The sequence below is a fragment of the Dasypus novemcinctus genome, chromosome 31 (assembly GCF_030445035.2).
Source record: "Dasypus novemcinctus isolate mDasNov1 chromosome 31, mDasNov1.1.hap2, whole genome shotgun sequence".
In the NCBI taxonomy this organism is placed as follows: Eukaryota; Metazoa; Chordata; class Mammalia; order Cingulata; family Dasypodidae; genus Dasypus; species Dasypus novemcinctus.
This window is the reverse complement of record NC_080703.1, coordinates 30270944-30291900: the sequence shown is the minus strand read 5'-3', so window position 1 is coordinate 30291900 and position 20957 is coordinate 30270944. Positions and strand designations below refer to the sequence as shown.

General features: G+C 44.4%; 1 non-coding gene across 1 annotated transcript; it reads left to right on the top strand.

Annotated features, from left to right (window-relative positions):
- Window positions 1-3685: 3685 nt before the first annotated feature.
- TRNAE-CUC (transfer RNA glutamic acid (anticodon CUC)) lies at window positions 3686-3757 on the top strand. Its single transcript has one exon. It is a non-coding gene; the product is annotated as a tRNA-Glu (tRNA).
- The last annotated feature ends 17200 nt before the right edge of the window (window positions 3758-20957 follow it).

The following is a 20957-nucleotide window of genomic DNA, read 5'->3' as shown; positions in this document are numbered from 1 at the left end:
GATTATATAAGAGAAGATCCTTGTTCATAAGAAATTCACCCTGAAATATTTAAGGATAAGAGGCATGATATTGTAAACTTACTCTCAGAGGCTTTCAGAAAATATTAATAATTATATATGTGAGTATGTATACATATGTATAGACACACATATATGTGTGTGAATATATATATGGAGAGAGAGAGAAAGTGATAAATGTCGCAAAACGTTAACAATTGATCAAAATGGGCGATAGGTTACCTGGAGGTTTTGTACTGCTCTTGTAACTTTCTGTAAATTTGAAATTATCTGAAAATAAAATGGTAAAAGGAAAAAAAGAAAGAAAACAGGGCACAGAATGATGAAATGAATTGCCAGGTTTCATACAGCCTATGAATTATGGGAGTCTTCTCCTGCCCCGCTCCAGAATTTAGCCACCAGGTGGGACACAATTCCCACGGGCCTCCGCATGCCCCCTGATCCTGCCTAACTCCCCAACCACGCTGCCGAGGACCAGCTGGGGGCTTCCCTGGAGACGGGATTGGCCTTCCGCCTGGCTGTTGCTCAGCAGTTGGGCCAAGCAGATTCACATCCACAATTTCTGGCTTCTCCTGCCTTTGTGTTGTGGGGCTTTGCATGAAGCAACTTGCTGCAGGGCATGGGATCTGATAGGCGAAAGGGACAGATGACACAACCTGGAATTCAGGGTAGGGGAGTGGATGGAGCTCGGGCGTTGAGTACCTGCTTCCCAGGTAGGAGGTTCTGGTTTCAATTCCTGGTACCTCCTTAAAAAAAAAAGGAAGGAAGTCCGGGGTAGTTACCGACTAAAGGGAGAACCCATGGGAAGCAGGAGACAGGCTTTCCCTCTCCTTCTTCACCCCCTAGACTACCCCCCATGAGAGAGAAGTCCTTTGTGCGAGCAGACACGCCTGCATGGCAGCTTGTTGTCAACCAAGCATTGTACATTGCTCCACATCTTTTCTTCTCTCGCTTTGCTTTCTTCTTATCCTTACTGCCTTGAGTATGAGCCTCCTAAATGAAGCATCAGCACTTTATTCTTTGCCTCAGGATCTGTTCTCTTGGGAACCAGGGCTAGGAAAATACCAGTGCTAGACTGCCCCTAATTCTAACTGGGTCCTGATAGATGGGTGATAGTTTGACGGCCAGAAAATTGAAGGGCGCTTCAAGTAGAGGGAGTGGTTTTCAGTCAAGCAGGGAGGACAGAGGCAAATGCCTTGGAGGGGCTGGGGTGCGGGGCATGTATTTGGAAATAGGTTGCAAGGACTGAAATGAAGATGTGATGATATAAAAGGCTTCAATGCCCGCTGCAGAGTTTAGACATCATTCCGTCGGCATTAGTGAGTCACTGATGATTTTTTTGAGGTAGGATGGGTAAAACAGTAGTAGTAGTAGTATAATAATGAAAACTCCTATTTATTTATTTTTTAAAGATTTATTTACTTATTTATTTCTCTCCCCTTCCCCCTACCCTGGTTGTCTGTTCGCTGTGTCTATTTGCTGCGTCGTCTTCTTTGTCTGCTTCTGTTGTTGTCAGTGGCGTGGGAATCTGTGTTTCTTTCTGTTGCGTCACCTTGTTGTGTCAGCTCTGCGTGTGTGCGGCACCATTCCTGGGCAGGCTGCACTTTCTTTCGCACTGGGCAGCTCTCTTTACGGGGTGCACTCCTTGCGCGTGGGGCTCCCCTAAGCGGGGGACACTCCTGCGTAGCACGGCACTCCTTGTGCACATCAGCACTGCGCATGGGCCAGCTGCACACGGGTCAAGGAGGCCCGGGGTTTGAACCGCCGACCTCCCATGTGGTTGACGGATGCCCTAACCACTGGGCGGCCAAGTCTGCTTCCCAAAACTCCTATTCATTGAGCACTTATTGTTTACCTTTGTACTATGAATTTTCAAATTTTCATATTTAATCCTAGCAATAATCCTATGTTGTTATACAGTTTTATAATAATATAACGATACTGATATTTTCCCCATTTTATAACCATGGCAGGCAGCGAAACTAAGGCTTAGAAAGGTTAACCAGCTTGCCAAGGTCATGCCAGTTTTGAAACCAAGAAGTCCATGCTTTTTACCATGAGAGCTGGGGCTGAGAATCATGCTTTGGGAATAGTGTGAAGGACTGACTGATTTACTGCTAGAGACCTTGGAAGTAGGGTTGCTCTAGTTGATGATTTTGATGGTTTTTGCCAAAAAAAAAAAATTGGGAAGATGTGTGAAACATGACTTTCCTTCTCCACATACATTTATTTCAAAATTTTCCTTAAAAAATTGTTATGATGTGGCAGGACCTGATCTTGAAGCTAGGAAGTGAGCAGTGATTAAAACAGGCTTTCCTAAGCTCACAGAGCTTTCAGACTAGTGGGGGAGACAAAATCACAAATAATCGTTGCACTCTGCTATGCCTAGGAAGGAAAAGTACAGGCTGCGGGTGAGGGCACCTTCTAGAAGGGATCTAATCCGGCAGAGAGGGAAGGCTTTCCTGAAAGACGAGTCAACTGGGCGAAGGCAGAGGATGGGATGTGTATTTGGGGACTAGTTTTCCAGACGATGGGAAGAGGATGGACCAAGGCCATGGAGAGGGAGGGAGGTGGCATTATCCAAACAGGTTGTGATAAACTAAGCGGGGGGTATTCTGTTTCAGAAAAAGAATCCCTCTACTAAGAACCTGGCATGATAATGAAAAATGATCAACCAAAGGAAAAATATGTTCTCATATCTTTTGAAATTTTGACAGTCCATTACTGAGCTCCTGATGACTTCTCTAGCCCCACATCTGCTCCGGCAGTCCTCTCCTCTCAGTTCTTGGAAACACCATTTTCCCAATTGTCTAAGGCCAAAAGATTGCAATCCTCTCTGTCTCTCATGACACAGATGGAACTCATCAGCAAATCCTGCTGACTTCATCTTCAAAATCTACACGGTGCCCCTTCACTTTTCGCCGCCACCACCACTACCTGGTAAAAGCCACTACCATCTCTCCACTGGAGATGCAATTGCAGTTGCCTCCTTCACTCATCTCCTGGCTTTCAGTCTTGTTCTCCTACAGTCAATTATCAACAGTGATTCTGTTAAAATGTAAGTGGGCTCATGTCACTCTAAACCCCCAGGGGCTCAGCTCCCCATCTCATTCAGAGTAAAGCCTATTACCCTACAGTGATCCACAAGCGCCGCCATGAGGTCCTTCCTCTCTGTTGCTGTCCTGGGCCTCTTCTGCAACTATTCTCTCTTTTATTCCACTCCAGCCTCATTGGCCTACTTGTAGTTCTTTACACACACCAACTTCCTCCCATCTCAAGACTTAGTACGTACTGTTAACCTCTGCCTGGAAATCCCCAACCCCACCCCAATTCCAATCACCCTTGCCCATCCTGCCCCATGTAAATCCTCTCCAGGTAAATTACCGTACCTTCTAATCATTTCTTTAGTTTACTATCTGTTCCTCACCACCGCTAGAACGTGAGCTTCATTGTGCTTCTTGCCAGAATGCTTCTGCATCTAAAAGAGTGTCTGCTACATGGTAGCATTTGTTGAAGAAATGAAGTATGTTCTGAGGGCTTGCTCTACAAGGCTCTTTGCTACGATATAAGCTCAGGGTGGAAAAAAGAGGAGGTCCTGCAAGTCTAGGTCTCTCTTTGCGTTTCTTTGGATGATAGTAAAACACTTGGAAACACTACCTCTTGCGGAGCAGGTGTAGCTCAGTGGTTGAGCTCCTGCTTCTCATGTATGAGGGCCTGGGTTCAATCCCCAGTACCTCCCAAACACACACAAGCAAACTAACACAAAACTAAAAAGGAACACTACCTCTGGGATGGAGGTTGTGATGGTGGAGCTCAGACCACCTTTCAGGAATGAATGTCTTTCTCCTTCAGCTGTCAGGCTCCTTTGGGAATTGTCTTGGCTGAAGAGGGCTGCCTCACCCAAGGTCCCACCCCTCTCAAAGGGCAGCTTCAACCCCATACCAGGTTGCTATGGGCATGTAAAGGCTCTGCCTCCTTTCCCCATCCAGCACAACTCTGAAGGATCATCCCACCTTCGGAATTCCCTGGAGGGTTGGCTGAGGCCCTCACTAGGCCCACTGCTGCCTCACTTCCTTGCCTTTTGCTGGTTTGAATCCCAAGGACACTCCCCTAATAAACCACCTGCACCCCAACTTCATCTTAGAGTCGGCTTCCCAGAGAACACAACCTGTTACAATCCCCCAAATCAAGAAGCATCTCTTTCTGATATGGAGGCTCACAAATAGTGACCCTTTATCAGAATAAGCAAAAACAGACTGTCGCCTAGAAAAGACCATTGGCTGCATAGCGACCAGGGACTCACTCACCTCTGAACTCACAAAATCAATGACACATAATTAAGGGGGAAAGTTAAAACATCGAAACAATCTAAAGAAAGAGGACGTATCATTGAGACTTTGGGAATTATAATGCCATGCCCAGGTACCATCTACACTTTTAACTGGGGCCTCCTAAAGACAGTTCATGCCCATTTATGAGCATGCTGGGAAGGCTGTGTTCTTTTCTGTACCCTGACATAGAAAAATAATCAGGTTAATGGAGTCTAACCTGTGCCAAGAGTATGCAGGGAGGGGTGAAATGCGGCCATCACAGGGCTTTATGCATACTTCTGTTATTTCAATATTTTATGAGAAAATATTTAGGTTTACTTGTCCATCTCAAATGAGCAAAACGTACGCAGACCAGAGATGAAGGACATGCCTACTTAATGTCTGTGAATCTTCTACTTCACTCGCTCCCCATTGCTGCTCCCTTCCCAGTACTGCTCCTTGAACCACCTTAGATGCTGCTTCTAGATGCTTTTTACTGATAACATAAAAAGCAAAGCCTTACCACAATACTGAAGGCCTTTCACAATCAAACCACAAACAGACGTTCCAAGTTGCCTTCAAATTCTTGGAACATCATCCCTCCTCCCTGCCCTCATCTTTTGGATCCGCTTCCTCTTCCTTAAAGAAATTAGGTCCTGCCCCAGCTCTTGTTTTCACATTTGGTAATTCCCCTTTTCCTCTTCCTCTAATTCTGCCTCAGCCTCAAGGTCACCAGCGGTTTGATTCTCCGGACTTCAGGCATAAGTCATGCTTCCACCTTTGCTCCCACCAGTACCTGGTTTTATCACTTTTCTAACACTGTGGTAATTTTGTTTTTTCTTTATTTTTAAAAAATTACAGTATTAACACATGCTTGTATAAAAAACATCTAAAAAAAATATAAAAATACACAGAGTAGGAATTATGAATCCCTTCACCCATGTTTGATTCAGCAGGTGGTTGGTGGAAGTGGGAAAGGACATAAATGTTTATTATATTATTCTGAATATCTTTTTGTATCTGAAATATTTCATTTAAAAGTGACAGCTTTTCCTTTTCTTTGCCAACCATCCTCTTTGCAGAAATAAACTATTAACAGTTTATTATGCACACATTTTTCTAGATCTTTTGCTGTTGCCAAATAAATATACACATGTACACACATGCAATTGTTTTTATACAAATGGAGATACACTATACCTATTGTTCTCTAATTTATTTGTAAACAAACATAGATTTTTTTCATGTCCTTAACTCAAAGCCACCTTTTCCTCTTTTATGGCTGAATAACTATTTCATGGTATGATTGTCCACATTTATTTATCCTTTTTCCTCCCAAAGGACACAGGTTTTTACAAGTTTTCTCATTGTCTGTTTTTTTCATGACATTTTTTGGATTTATTTAATTAATTAATTTATTTCTCCTCACCCCCTTGTTGTTTTTTTTTTTTTACTTGCTGTGTCTGTTTGTCTTCTTTGTTTCTTTAGGAGGCACTGGGAGCTGAACCCGAGATCTCTGATGTGGATGGAAGGTGCCTAATCACTTGTGGCACCTCTGCTCCCTGCCTTGTTGTATTTCTCATTATGTTTTTCCTCCACACGTCTCTTGTTGTGTCATCTTGATGCATCAGCTCGCCATACCTGTGGGTTGTGTCAGCTCATTGTCTTCTTCAAGAGGCAGGTAAATCTCTGCTCCCTGCTTCGTCATGCCTCTCATTATGTTTTTTCTTCTTGTGTCTCTTGTGTCAGCTGGCCACGCCTGCCCATCGCACCAGCTCGCTGTCTTCTTTAGGAGGCACTGGGATTCAAACCAGGGACCTCCCATGTGGGAGGTGGGAGACCAGTCACCTGAGTCACATCTGCCTCCCTCGTCTGTTTATACCTCTTTCTCCCACTAAACTTTGTACCCCTTAGCCTTAAAACATGATGTTCAATAAACATTTAGTATTATTTCTGGCCACAGTTTTACTATATACACAAGTCAAGGTTGGTGGTAACTCAGGGCAAAAAAAAAAAAAAAGGATCCAAAAAGTGATAACAGAGGAATTTAGAAAACAGAGGGAGGGGCAGGCTGGGAACAAACTGGTTACAAAGGCTGAACAGAGGAGATGGCATTTAAATAGAGCCTTGAGGGAAGTGGATATGGCTCAAGCGAATGGGCGCCTACCATGTGGGAGGTCCTGGGTTCAGTTCCAGGTGTCTCCTGGAGAAGGCAAGCTGGTGTGATGGGCAGGCATGATGAGATGACGCAACAAGATGATGCAACAAAGAGACACAAAGAGGAAAGACAATGAGAGACACAACAAACTAGGGAGCTGAGGGGGCTCAAGCGATTGAACGCCTCTTTTCTACACGGGAGGTCCCAGGTTCAGTTCCTGGTGCCTCCTAAAGAGAAGATGGGGAGACACAGAGAACACACATCGAATGGATCCAGAGAGCAGACAGCAACCACAAACAAGGAGGGGAGTAAGGGAAAATAATAAATAAAATAAATCTTGAAAAAAATAGAGCCTTGAAAGGCTGGCTAGGGATTAGGATGGCAGAGAGATTTTGGACCTCTCCATTTCTAAAATAAAGAAGCACCTTCAGCCTGCCTGGGCTGGCACCATTGCCTAGTGGGCGGTGGGTCTGGAACTATGCCCCCCCCAACTCCTGGCAGCTTCCCCAGCTACGCTACTTCAGCCTGGGAGAGCATTTGAAGGAAAATGGAATCATTATTTATTTTAAATTATTTTATTTTTAAAGAAGCTTTAGATTACATAAATATCCCTCATTAATGCGGTATATTTGTTACAATTGATGAACACATGTTGATGCATTGCTACTAACTATGGTCTATAGTTTACATCGTGGTTTACACTTTGCACCGTACAATTTTGTAGGTTTTGGCAAAACGTATAATGGCCCAAATCGCTACTAAACAGTGCTGCCTAAAAACATGGGTGGGTGGGCATGGAGTGATTTCCAGGCTGCCCTTGGCCAGAAAAGGCAAGGAGGCTGGGCCTCCAGGAGCTCATGTTCCAAGAACGTTTTTTGCTTGTGGAAACCAAGTAAATGCCAAAGGACTCATGGGGAGATTGCATGACTGCTCCTTCTGCTGCATCTCAGAACATTTCTTAGCCCCCTTTGGTATAGAATACGTCATGGTGCGTCACGGTGACCTGTTTTTGCATCCACTTCCCTGTGTACACTGTGTAATTATACTCAAGAGCGACATCCTTAGCCACTTCTTAGCTGAATTAATAAAGCTTAATTTCTCCTTCAACATCTACCACCCAGGGTAACTCTGCCTATTGGCTGCTCAAGGAATAAAGGAACGAAGTGTTGGAGCCACCTGCCCTAATTTGGGTTCCCCCAGAAGCATGTTGCAGAACAAGGACTCCAGGGCAAGTAATTTATTTGGAAAGTGATCCCAGGGAAAGTGGGATGGGAATGGGAAAGAAGCTAGTAAAGGGTGTCATCTTGTGCGGATTACCTAGAACTTAGTTTGATGGAGAAAAGATGGTGCAAAGCATATAGCCTTAGGATTATCCTACCCCGGGGCGAGGCAGCCTAGATATTTCTACACCAACTCCTGTGAGTTCTTGTTTGAAGGCTGTTTCTGGGGACGTAATAATTTCCCAGCCCTGCCAGCCTGCCACACACAGAGGAGATGCAGATGCTGGATGATGTCTGCCAGAACACACCGGCATGGTAAAGTCTGAGGGATATGGGCAGGGCACAGCGGCATTGGCTGCACCACCATAAGGGGCAAAACATCCATGGGAGACCCAAATACTCTCTAGTTTATTTTTAATTTATTATTATTTTTTTAATTTTTATTTTTTGTAGGGGGTACCAGGAAATGAACCCAGGACCTCATGTATGGGAAGCAGGTGCTCAACCACTGAGCTACATCCGCTCCGCAATGAATGTTGATTATTTCCATTTGTTTGTTTTGTTTTTGAGAGGTACTGGGGAATGAACCCAGGACCTTGTACACGGGAAGCAGGTGCTCAACCACTTGAGCTACAGCTGTTCCCCACCCTCTAACTTTTGTGACAAGTGTTTGTTCCCTTCAAATGTCCCCAAAGAGTCACAATCATCCCTCTGCAATCCATGGTGCTTTCTTCCTTGAAATAGCTCCAATTCTTTCAGCCTATCCTTCACTCAGCATGGCTTTCTCTAGCCATCCCTCAGACACCTGAATCAGCAAAAAAATTGAAGGGAAAATAATGCACACTGAGTATCTACTAAGGACCATGTACTAAATTCCTTTTTTTTTTTTTTCAGGTGAATTCCTTTTTTTTTCATTAGATTTATTTATTTATTTATTTCCCCCCCTTCCCCTCCTCCCACCCTGCTGTTTTTGCTGTCTGTGTTGTCCTCTTATTTTCTCTCTAGCATTCACCAGGATTAGATCCTGGAGACCTCTGATGGGGAGAGAGGTTCCCTGTCATTTGCTCTACCTCAGTTCCTGGTTTCTGCTGTGCTTCACTTTGACTCTCCCCTTGTCTCTCTTTTTGATGCATCATCATCTTGCTGCGTGACTCACTCGCGCGGGCACTGGCGCACCATGCAAGCACTCGCATGAGCACTGGCTTGCTGCACAGGCACGCTTTCTCTTCTTCTTTTTCACCAGGAGGCCTCAGGGATCAAAACCCAGGTCCTTCCATATGGTAGGCGGAAGCTCTATCACTTGAGCCACATCCTCTTTGCCTAAATTACTTTTAAATGCTGTGCTTTTATACATAGGCTAATAACCTAGCACCACGTCCACCCATATTCTTTAAATAAGTAGTCTCCACCTGGTCAGAGAAGAGGCTGAGGCTTCCTAAGGGGCAGGATGAAGGATGATGGTTGATAATGGTGCTCAGCCTTCCTTCTAATGTCCAGCACAATTCAGCCCTAGCCCCAAACTTGCAAATACTCTCCCCGAAAGGAAAGCCCTATATGTAATTGCTGCACCCTCTTCAAAAGGAAGATTTCCACTTGGGGCTCTCATTCCCAATCTCCACCCCAAATCATTTATGAATTTATTCCTTCCAGCTGCATGTATTACTGACCCTGAGTAGGTTGTGGGAAATGCATTTCTCTCCATCTTCTTCCATTTCTAGTGTTTTATTGAGGCCTCTTTCTAGATTACTCCCCTTCCCAGCAGTTGCTCAGCTTTCCTGCCAATGTTCATGACATTTGTAATACTCTGCAGTGAATCCATTGTCCCTTTGGGGAAAGATCCACTGTATAGAGGAGAAAACTGAGGTTCAGAGAAGTTGAGAGATTTGCCCAAGCGCACACAAGGCTGGAATTGGAATGGACTGCCCAACTCTGCCTGACTCAAAGAGCTCTGCTGTTTTCCCCCTGACCAGTATCCATTTCTCCTTCTTCTGGTAAGAGAGCCCACATTTCTTACCCCCTCCATCTTCGTCGTTTGGGTGAGGACGTCACCACCCCCAGTTCTAGGTGGGATTCACTTGACCCAGGTGTAAGCCAATCACTATGTTCTCCCTGTGGCCACAGCTATTTGTTCAAAGGTGGGCACAAAGTTTCCAATTCAGGCCCATGTTTTAACTGGAAGAAATAAAGCAAGACGCTCCCCTTCCCACTGGGACTAAAGTAAGGCAACGTAAGCTTGGAAGCACAAGGCCTCCTCTAGTCGGGCCGACACATGTTTGGACCCATCTGCTCCATTCTCATTTAGAAAATATGCCATGTGCTGCAATCTTTGGTCTTTTTGTTCTCAGACAAGATGAAATAAGGCCGGCCGAGTGTTGTTACACCTCCATGACAATGAGAGCATGCCCTCTGCACCCTCAGCCACTTACCTGGCTCTGGGATTACTGTCTAGCACCAAATAATGGAGCTAACAAAGAGGACAACTGCGATGAGGATGGAGAGAGGATGAGTCTGGTTGATATCTCTCGAATCCCTAGACCTAGCTGAACCTAAAGCTTATTAGTGGCAGACCTCTCAGTTACGGAATCAGGAAACTTGATTCTCTATCTTTCTCTCTCCCTCTCCCTGCCCTCCCCACCCCCCAACCCATCTGAGCTGGGATAGGTTGCTTGCAAGAGAACAAAGACAAGAGTCCTAAGAAATTGGGATCAAAGGTCCAGATCTTCTGGATCTTAGGCTGCTGTTCTTTCCGCTTTCTGGATTCCTGGGTCCTTTTCTCATCTTGGTGACCCATAAGCTGCCTGATCTTCCAAATCGGTTCACATCTCTGGGCTTCAAGCTCCTGCTTTGTAAAATAACGGGGTTGGAAAACCATGATTTCTAAGGGCGCTTCCGGGACTTGCGCTCCGGTGCTCTGGGGTTTTGCTTTAGAATGCTTCCCAGGACCGCCCCGGTTGGCTCCAAGTCAGAGATCCTGCTGGCAGGACGTCTCCTGGGTCAGAAGCACACACGCCTACCTGCTGACATGACCCTCCCCCGGGTTTCTGTTCTAAGGAACAAACATCGTCCAGTAACAACCCAAGGGTAATAAAATCCTGGCGTGGCTGCCCCGTACCCCATCTGCTCCATTCCTGTTTAGAAAAAAGTGCCATGGGCTGGAATCAATTTGTCTTTCGAGTCTTAAGATCAAATAAAGCAGGCTGGGTGGCTGTCACTGCCCCCCCCACCCCCCCCCCCACCCCTCCGCCGACAAGTAGGGGACGCCTGCACAGCCCTCAGGCACTTGCCTGGCTCTGCAGGGGGGCTCTGCTGGGGCCTGCCTTCCCCAGCTTCTGAAATGTTTGCCAGCCTCACTTTCTAGGCGTGGATACAAAATTCAGGCACAGTTCCTAGGCCAGCCCGGTGCTTTCCAGCGGGGCCCACAGTTCCTCAAGACCTTGGACAGGGGAGCGTGTGCCGCACACTGATGCAGTAATGAGAATTTAAAATCCTCTCCATGTACCTGTTTAGGGTGGACCTCTCCATGGCCTTCATTTGCTTTGCAGATTCTCTTAATCATTCTTGGCATTTACTTCTTCCTGGCTTTCAAATATATATATATTTGTTATTTATTTTTTTAAAGATAAAGAGATCACACAAAATGTTATGTTAAAAAATACAGGAGATTCCCATATATCCCACTCCTTACACCATCCACTTTCCCCACATCAACTTCTTTCATTAGTGTAGTACATTCATTGCAATTGACGAATACATTTTGGAGCACTGCTACCCACTATGGATTATAGTTTATGTTGTAGTTTACACTCTCTCCCAGTTCATTCAGTGGGTTATGCCAGGAGATATAATGTCCTGCATCTGTCCCTGCAACATCATTCAGGACAACTCCAAGTTCTGAAAATGCCCCCATATCACACCTCTTCCCTCAACAACTCCCATGGCCACTGTTGTCACATCGATGATATAATTTCTTCCATTGCTAGAATCACAACAATTCTATAAGAGACTAGCACTAAGTCCACTCTATAAAAAGTTCATATTTTATTCCCCAGTCCTGAGGACTGTGGGGTGGCGATGCCCACTCCACCTCTAACTGAGAAGGGGCTTAGATCCCACATGGCTGATGGATGGGATTCTCCTGCTTGCAGTTGTAGACTCTCTCGGTTCCTTGGTGAGGTGGTTGTCCATCCTCACCTCCTTGTTAGCTGACCTAGGTAAGTCCAATGAAATGGGGAATAGGTGATGCAACTCTGCTGAGGCTCAGGGCCCACCTAGCACATGGACAACCCAGAGATTCAGGTCTCCTGGACATACACCTGGATGCTTTTTAAAAGGTGCTTTCTAAAAGGAACGGGGGCTCAAAGGATATTTGCCTTATTGTGTTTTGCTGACCTCTAACACAATCCTTCCCATGACCTGAAACCAAAAAACTTGACTTGTGAGAAAGTCAAGATCATTATCAGCCCAACAACAGTTCTTGAGAATTCACACACATCACCCCTCTCAATCATTGTTCCAGCTGCTTCATTTGTAAGGAAGCCAGTTTGTCCTGACAGTCCAGCTCATGTCCTGTACCCTGCCTGTTCTTTGGAAAACTAATATTACACTGTCACATGATCACCCTTCAGGATCTCAGATGTTATTTCTGAATTCAGAATTAGTTTTAGCCAGCAAGACTTTCCACTTTTTGTCTGAGTGGCCGGGTAGGGTGAGCACGGAAAAGTTTAGACCTGTGTTCTGAAACTCTGAAGCTAACAAACAGCAAAGGCTCAACTCATTGTTTAATTTATAATAAGGTGGGACACAGTCCTCTGTGTAGAGAAAGAAAGGCAGTTGGGATAATTCTGCCTTTCTTAGGAGATCGGGGTTTTTGGAGCAGACCAATTATTGATTTCCCAGCTGCTTTAGAGAGAACCCTAATGATAGCTCCAAATCGTGAGCACTATGTGCATTTTTTAATACTTCTAGAACAGAGAGGGATCAACCTGCCAGATAGCTGCCCAGCACAAACTGACAAAAGTCTCCCAGAGTTCATACATGTGGCTGTAATACATCAGAATATTATGTTCTTCCACGAAGAGCATCTCTGTCATAGCATCCATCGTGGAAGCCCCAGCCCCAGGCATGCCCTGTATTTTAAGCTCTGGATCCTTTGGTTAGAGGCAGGGCAATTCTTTACTGTGAACAGCAGATCCTTTTTTCTTGGACCATTGGGGAGGTAAAGTCAAAGGATACTTGTGGCATACTTGACCCCAAAGCGTTGCCTTTTCTTAAGTTCTGGGTAACCAAAATACAAGCTTGCTGTCCCTTGCTCAGTCATAAATCCAGCCTTGTTCCTCAAGTCTCCTGAAATAACTCCCTGGTCTAATCCAACCCTGCCAACCCTACAAAGGCCAGCTCACACCCCATCATCACCTAGGCCATGAAGACAGTCCCAGTTGCCACTGTCTAGCCATGCCTGCAGTTTCACGCTGCCCCATTTCCTCCCTCTCAGCCAGAATCCAATTCCAATCAACTCCCCACACCACAGCCTTGTCCCTGGCCCAAACTTGGAAGCTTTTTGCTTCTTCCTGTCTCTCTCTTCTTCCTAACTGGTTTCCCATCTCTGGCACTCTGGACCTTATGTCTCATCCCCTGCCTCTGGCTTCACACTTTTGTCCCTTGGATCTGATACCTGGTACGGAGTGTCTGGAAATTACCGGAGCTCCTTTCTTTGGTTCCAGTTTTGATCCTTGCCTTTTGGATTTTGTCTGCTCATCAAAGATCTGGATACTTCCAGGTCCTGAGAATCTTTCCACTGCTTCTACCCCAGTGCTGATCCCTAAGGTAAATTAGTTTCTGGTCTGGTCCAAAAGAAACTGTACATCCACAGCAAGCAGTGGTCCCTTCCCGTATGACCAAGTGCCTTACCCCAGGTGAGAGGTGACTCTCTGAGGTGCGAGCACAAATCACAGAACAGGCAAAGCCTCTACTCATAGTTGGTCTGACACCGAACTGACAAGCTTGAGTTCTAATTCCAGGTTGCCATTGACTTCATTTACTTACTGTATGACCTTGGGCAAGTAATGAGCCTCAGCAAGCCTCAGTTTCCTCATCAGCTTAATGGTAATAATAATAGTTCCTATTTCACAGGATTGATGTGAGGATTAAACGAGTGGTAGACCAGAAGCTGAAATACTAGCTAAATCTTTCTGCACTAGTGTGGATTCTTATACCTGGCCCAGGAATGGCATGAGAGTGTTGGGGTGTGTGGTGGGGTGAGGAATTGAAGAAGAATCCTCAGAGAGCCGTTTTTTTTTTTTTTTTTTTTTACCATTTGCATATCTTTTTAATCTATTGTTGTAAAAAATAAGAGTAAATTAAAATTATGCTTAGCTAAGTGGTATTTGTGTGCTTTTTTAAATTTTTATTTGTCTTTTTTTTTTTAAGATACATAGACCACAAAAAAATGTTACATTAAAAAATATAAGAGGGTAAGCAGATGGGGCTCAGGCAAATGGGCGCCTGCCTCCCACATGGAAGGTCCAGGGTTTGGTTCCTGGCGCCTCCTGAAAAAACAAAAACAAACAACAGGCAAAACAAATGAAAAAACCCAACTTAGGGAAGCTGATGTGGCTCCATGGTTAAGCACTGGCTTCCCACATATGAGGTCCTGGGTTCAATCCCCTGCCCTGGTACCTCAAAAAGCAGAAACAAAAACAAAAAATATATAAGAGGTTTCCTTAAACCCCATACCCCACCCCACCTCACTCCTCCCACATCAACAACCTCTTTCATCATTGTGGTACATTCATTGCATTTGGTGAATACACTTTGGAGCACTGCTACACTGCATGGATTGTAGTTTACATTGTAGTTTACACTTTCCCCCAGTCCATTCAGTGGGTTATGGCAGGGTATATAATGTTCTGCATCTGTCCCTACAATATCATTTAGAACAACTCCAAATCCCAAAATGTCCCCACATCACACCTCTTCTTCCCTCTCCCTGCCCTCAGCAACCTCCATGGCCACTGTCTCCACATCCATGATACAACTTCTCTCATTGCTAGAGTCACAATAGTTCTATAGTAGAATACCGTAAGTCTCATAGAGTCTTCAGGCTCTGTGCGTCGATGTCCCACCTGGCACAGAGTAAGCACCCAATTAATGTAAGTTGAGAAAAGAAGAGAGAGGATTGTGAAATCACCAGATGGTACATCTATCCTTCCAGGTCATAAAAACAAGATAGGGTAAAGGACAGCTGTTTATGCTTTCTTTACAGGTTTTCTAGGGTTTAGGTCCACTGTGTGCAGCATTCAGATTTCCAGAGGGGAAAAATCCATTGCATTTGATTGGAAGGGTCTATTTTCTGGCTGGTCTAAGGACATGTTGGCAAGGCCCATATCTCCCAGATGCTATTTGTTTCAGAGCCCTTGACCTTGTCATCTTTAGTATAATTACCTTTCATAATCCAGTCTTTTAGAGCTTGAGCAGAGCTGCTGATTGTGACACCCAAAATACTTAAAGGTCATGCTCTATACCAGGGCCAGCAAACTATGCGCTATACCCGGGCCAACTCCGGGACACTGTCTACTTTTTTTTTTTTAAGGAGGGACTGGGGATTGAACCCAGAACCTTGAACAGGGGAAGCAGGTGCTGTGCCACTAGCTACATCTGCTCCCCTACCTACTTTTTAAAATAAAGTTTTATTAGAATTCAGCCATGCCCATTCATTTATAATTGTCTATGGCTCCTTTTGGGACAGAATGGCAGAATTGAGTAGCTGTGACAGAGACCACATAGAATAATGTACTTATTATCTGGCCCTTTACAGAAATGTTTGCTAACTCCAGCTATATGTCATTTAGGTTTAAAATGATGCCAAATTAGGGCCCAAATGTTTTATACATGATGTAGTCTGTTTTCACTGTTGTTAATTTTTATGTTGGTTGCAAGTATACTCATTAGGGCATGGGTCAGCTAGTTATTTCTTTTGTATCTCTCATAGATGTTTCTTTCTATTTAAAAAAAAAATTTATTTTATTTACTTACTATCCCCACACCCAGCCACAGCTTGTGCTTGCTGTCTGCTCTCTGTGTCTGTTCGCTGCATGTTCTGTGTCTGCTTGTCTTGTCTTCTCGTCTACTCTTTAGGAGTCACCAGGAACTGATCTTGGGACCCTCCAACATGGGAGAGAGGCACTCAATCACTTGAGTCACCTCAGCAAAATGGTTTGTTGTGTCTCTCATTGTCTTTTTCCTCTGCGTCTCTTTTTTTGTTGCGTCACCTTGTTGCGTCAGCTCTCTGTGCAGGCCAGTTCTCCATATGGGCCAGCTTGCCACTCAGGCCAGCTCACCTTCACCAGGAGTCCCTGGGAATCAAACCTGGGACCTCCCATATGGTAGATGGGAGCTCAATTGCTTGAACCACATCCTCTTCCCTCATAGACGTTTCTTGGCATGACTCAGCCAGGCACCAACTGCTCCTCTGGCCTTATCCCCTTGACTTTCCTACATTTTTCCTACTTTTCTCGTCTAAGTAAGTCAGCCAGTCTTCTTGCCTAGGTATATCTATTGCTATCTAGCCTCTATGCATTTTCCAAGTGGGACAGAAGCTTATCCTCCTTATTAATTTCATTATCAAAACTGTGTTGACTTTTCATGTACCAGTTCAAACAGCCTCTCTCTTAGAAGGTCTTCCTTGGTACCACAACCAGAAAGCATCACTCAGTCCTCTGAACTCTGCCAGCAGTCTTGTCTAAGCTTCCTGGATGATGTAGAGGCTACTTCATTCTTTAGATTTTGGGTCCAGGTCTGGTCTCCCCAACAAACAGAGCTTAGAGGGCAGGTCTCCTATCTTAAGGTTTTGTCTATTGCCTACTCCCTTTCCCACTTCACAAACTCTCTCAATTTCATTCTAACTAGATGTTGTTGTGGAGATGGAGGTCCTGGTTGACCATACAGACAAATTTAGACATTCCTGGGGATGTAAAAGCAGTGCATACAATAATTGGTTTGCATGAATTGCTTCGTGAGAGGGAAAGGAAGATTCCAAGAGGAAGTTCAGGGCATGAAGACGGAGAAGGAGGCATGGTGTTTTCTACAAAGGCCAGGTCCAGGGGAGAGAAAGGGCTGTTGCAAACACAGAAAGTGGAATTCCTGAGGGGTTTTGCAACTTAGAGGGCCCTAGAGGTTCACTTGGTGCCAAGGGGATGTGTGACACAGAGTTGGGATCCTTCTTCCCATTTCTGTATCTTCTATATGCTTTTTACAGAAAGAAGACTAAAAGGAATGTGACATTGTTTGGCCACCTCTCAGGGTTTTCACCTTGGGGAGACCTGGTCAACAGCATCCTTGACTGGGGATCAGGTTTTTGCAAGAACCTCAACAATCGTGGTCATGACTAGGGACATCGTTCAAGTAGCTCATGAGATTACTAGAGCCAGAGGACATGAGAAGACTGTCAGGGAGGAGATGCCTCCTGGATCACAAGAGAATAAGGGCATCAGACTTGTTGAAGGCAGAGACACACGTAGACATGTGGATTATGAGCGAGTGAAATTTGGGTAGTAATGTAAATATGACCTCATTTATAGCTACAGACATCAAGGACTTCCAGATCCTTGTAGCACAGAAATATTTGTTCATATGCAAGATGATCAATAAGTCCATAATGAATCAGGATGCCATCAGTAACAGAAGCCAATGCTCACAAACCTGGGGATGGGGGCTAAATCCCTTTTAAAGGGCTCACCAATCCATGTTTATTTGTGTTAGCAGTTAGTGACCTGGCAATGCAGAGTCTGGGTACTCTCTTTGATGACAAAACTTCATTCAAATGATGCAGGGAAGTGTAGGGTTAGCACACTTGAGTGTCTGAAGGTACATGATGTCCAGATTCTAAAACTTCACTGGGCCTACAAATTGGTCACTCACTTCTTTCTCCTTTATCCTGCTCAGGAGGGTCTGGTACAGGCAGTGTTGCTCCATTTTTCAACCCAGGCACACACACACCTCTTCCCCCCATGCCTTCAAGAACCTCTATTCCAACCAGCCAGATTTCTTCCCTCCCTAACTCCTGTGCAGGACTCTGGAGAACTCCTTTCATGCCATCTCCTGTCTGCTTGGAGAGGTGGTTGGAAATAGTTAGCAGGGGCCAGGCTGCTTGCCTCCCTACTCTTCTCAACACCCCCTTCTTCTCATAGGCAGTATAAAATCTTCATTAATAATAGACTCTCCTCACCTTAAAAAAAAAAAAAAAAGAGCATTGGTCCTGCCAGGAGCCCTGACCCCAGCTCTTCTTAAAGAGTCAGAAGTCTGGATTTGTGAACAATGGTGTTTCCAGCAGTATCAGAATTAACTGAGATGGAGGCCCAGTGAAGGCAAAGATTTAGATAAAACATTCTGAAAGGCTAGTGTGATTTGTTGTGCAAGAGAAATCAATTCTGGATAACTTAAACAACAAGAGGATTGCCTGCAAGGGTATTGGGAGGTGCTTCCCAGAATTGACTGGAGACAGGGCTTAGGAATGGGGAAACCTTGGAACACAGGTAGGAACCTAGAGAATGACAGCAATTGTTGCAGGAACAATCTGCCTGTGGTTCTCATTGTCTGGCTGAATGCCACCCCTACTGCGGGAAACAACCACACAACATGGCCACCAATGGACACTGCTGAAACCATGCGAGTCAGCTCCACTGGTCCCTATACTTTTGCCTGACTCTCTGCAGATTCAAATTGCCAAGAGGGATTGGTTTAGTAAGGGTTCTCTAGGGAAACAGAACCAAGAAGATAGATCTGTAAATATTATGTTTTTTTTTCCCTTTTATTATATATATATATATATATATATATAAAAGAGACTTAGATTACACAAAATGTTACACACAAAAAATATAAGGGATTTCCATACGTCCCACACCCCACTCCTCCCACCCTTTCCCACCTCAACAACTTCTTTCATTAGTGTGATGCATTCATTGCAATTGATGAACACATTTTGGAACATTGCCACCAATCATGAATTATAGTTTACATTGTAGTTTGCATTCTCTCGCACTCAATTCTGTAGATTATGGCCATATATATAATGACCCATATCTGCCATTCCAATGTCACTTAAGACAATTCTGAGCCTTGAAATAGACCCATGTTACACCTCTTTGTCCTTCTCCCTGCCTTCAGCATCTCCAGTGGCCACTTTCTCCACATCAATGATAGAATTTCTTCCATTGCTAGAATTACAATAAGTCTATTAGTACAGTAAATCCACTCCATATTATATTCCCCAATCCTGAAGATTCTGGAATAGTGGAGCCCACTCCTCCTCTAAATTGATAGGGTGCCTCGATCTCATATGGCTGATGGATGGGACTCTCTTGCTTGCAGTTGTAGACTCTCTCAGTTCCTTGGTATGGTGGTTGTCCATCTTTATCTCCTTGTTAGTTATCCTGAGTGAGTCCAATGAACTGGAGAGTAGGTATTGCAACTCTGCTGAGGCTCAAGGCCCAGATGGGACATGGACAGCCCAAAGATTCAAGTCTCTTGGATGTATACCAAGTCCAGCATCAACTACAGGTTCAAACAGAAGGGATGGAAGAGGCATGTGTAGAGAAGTCACGGCTGAGTCCAACTCTGTCGCACTGGCGAGCACAAACTCCAAAGTAGGGCTCACTGGCAAGGCACCAGACTCCAGAACTATCTGCCATGACCATAGGACCTGGGTGTCTATTATGAAATTTTTATAAGAATTGTCTCACGTGGCTTTGGGAATGGGTAAGTTCAAATTCCATAGGGCAGGCCACTGACTGGGAACTCCAAAGATTATCAATGAATTCTCTAGAAGAAGCTGGCTGGCTGAAGTAGAAATGGAAATTCTCTCTTCTGACTGCAGAAATCATAACTTCTCCTTTTAAAGCCTTCAACTGATTGGATGAGACTTCTCTCATTGCTGAAGGCAATCTCCTCAGTTGATTGTAGATATAATCAGCCATAGATGGAATCAAACTTCCTGATGATTTAAGTCCATGAAATATCCTTCCAGTAACAATCAGGCAAGTGCTTGCTTGACCAAACAACTGGACACCATAACCTGGCCAAAGTTGACACATGAACTTAACCATCACAGGGCCATCTGATCAGTCAGTTAAATCTAATAAATACCCTTACTTGTGAATTTGCTGCCAGAAGAAGAGAAAGGGAAAATATATCCTTTATTCCCACTCCTTTTAGTGTCAGGAAGTTAAGGAGGACTGTGTTCCATAACTAGGCATATTGGTGGATTTCTCCAAAATGAAGAGAGGTTAAGGTTGGAAAACCAAAGTCATTAAAGTCTCACCACAGATATGATTCTAGCCATGGACATGTCTATGTCAGTAAGGTAATATTGAATCTAGAATTTTGCAGGTGCACCAGCTCCTGGTTCATTGCTTGGTGAAATAGAGATTGCTAGATGTCCACCAAAATGTTATGCCCTTCTTTTTATAGTAGAGAGTTGTCAAGGGAGGTGGCTTCCAAGCCAGGGACTACATTTCCAGCACTTTATGTATTTTCATGCCAACAAGTGGCATGTCTAAATAACACAAATAATGTGATTGAAACTGTATGTACCCCAGAATAACATATTCTTAAAGTTAATCCATTCCTGGGGATGTGGACCCATTGCGAGTAAGATTTTGTGATGAGGCTACTTTAGTTAAGGTGTGACCCACCTTTTTTCAGGATGGGTCTTAATCCTCTTACTGGAATACTTTATAAGAGAATGACATTCAGACAAAAAGAGACAGCCAGGAAAACAAGAAGCTGAAAGCAACAAACCCTGGAAGAAAAGAAGAGAGAGACCAGGAGATGCTGTCAGTGCCTTGCCATGTGACAGAGAAGTCCAAGATTACCAGAAGCTGGTCTTCAGGAAGAAAACATCATTTGACAATGCCTTGATTTGGACATTTTTATGTCCTCAAAACTGTAAGCTTGTAAGCTAACAAATTTCCATTGCTAAAAGCCAACCCAGTGGAGCGGGTATACTCAGCGGTTGAGTGTCTGCTTTGCGTACAAGGTCCCTGGTTCAATCCCCAGTATGTCCAAAAAAAAAAAAAAAAAGGAAAGCCAGTCCATTTCATAGTGTATTGCTTCCAGAAGCCTAGCAAACTAAATCACACAAATTTAACTTACAAACATTTTCCATGTAGAGTTCCTTCATGCTACTTTCTTCTATGACTGTTAGAATGGAGATGACATCCAAAGTGACATTGGAAGCTATTGTGCTAAAGACAT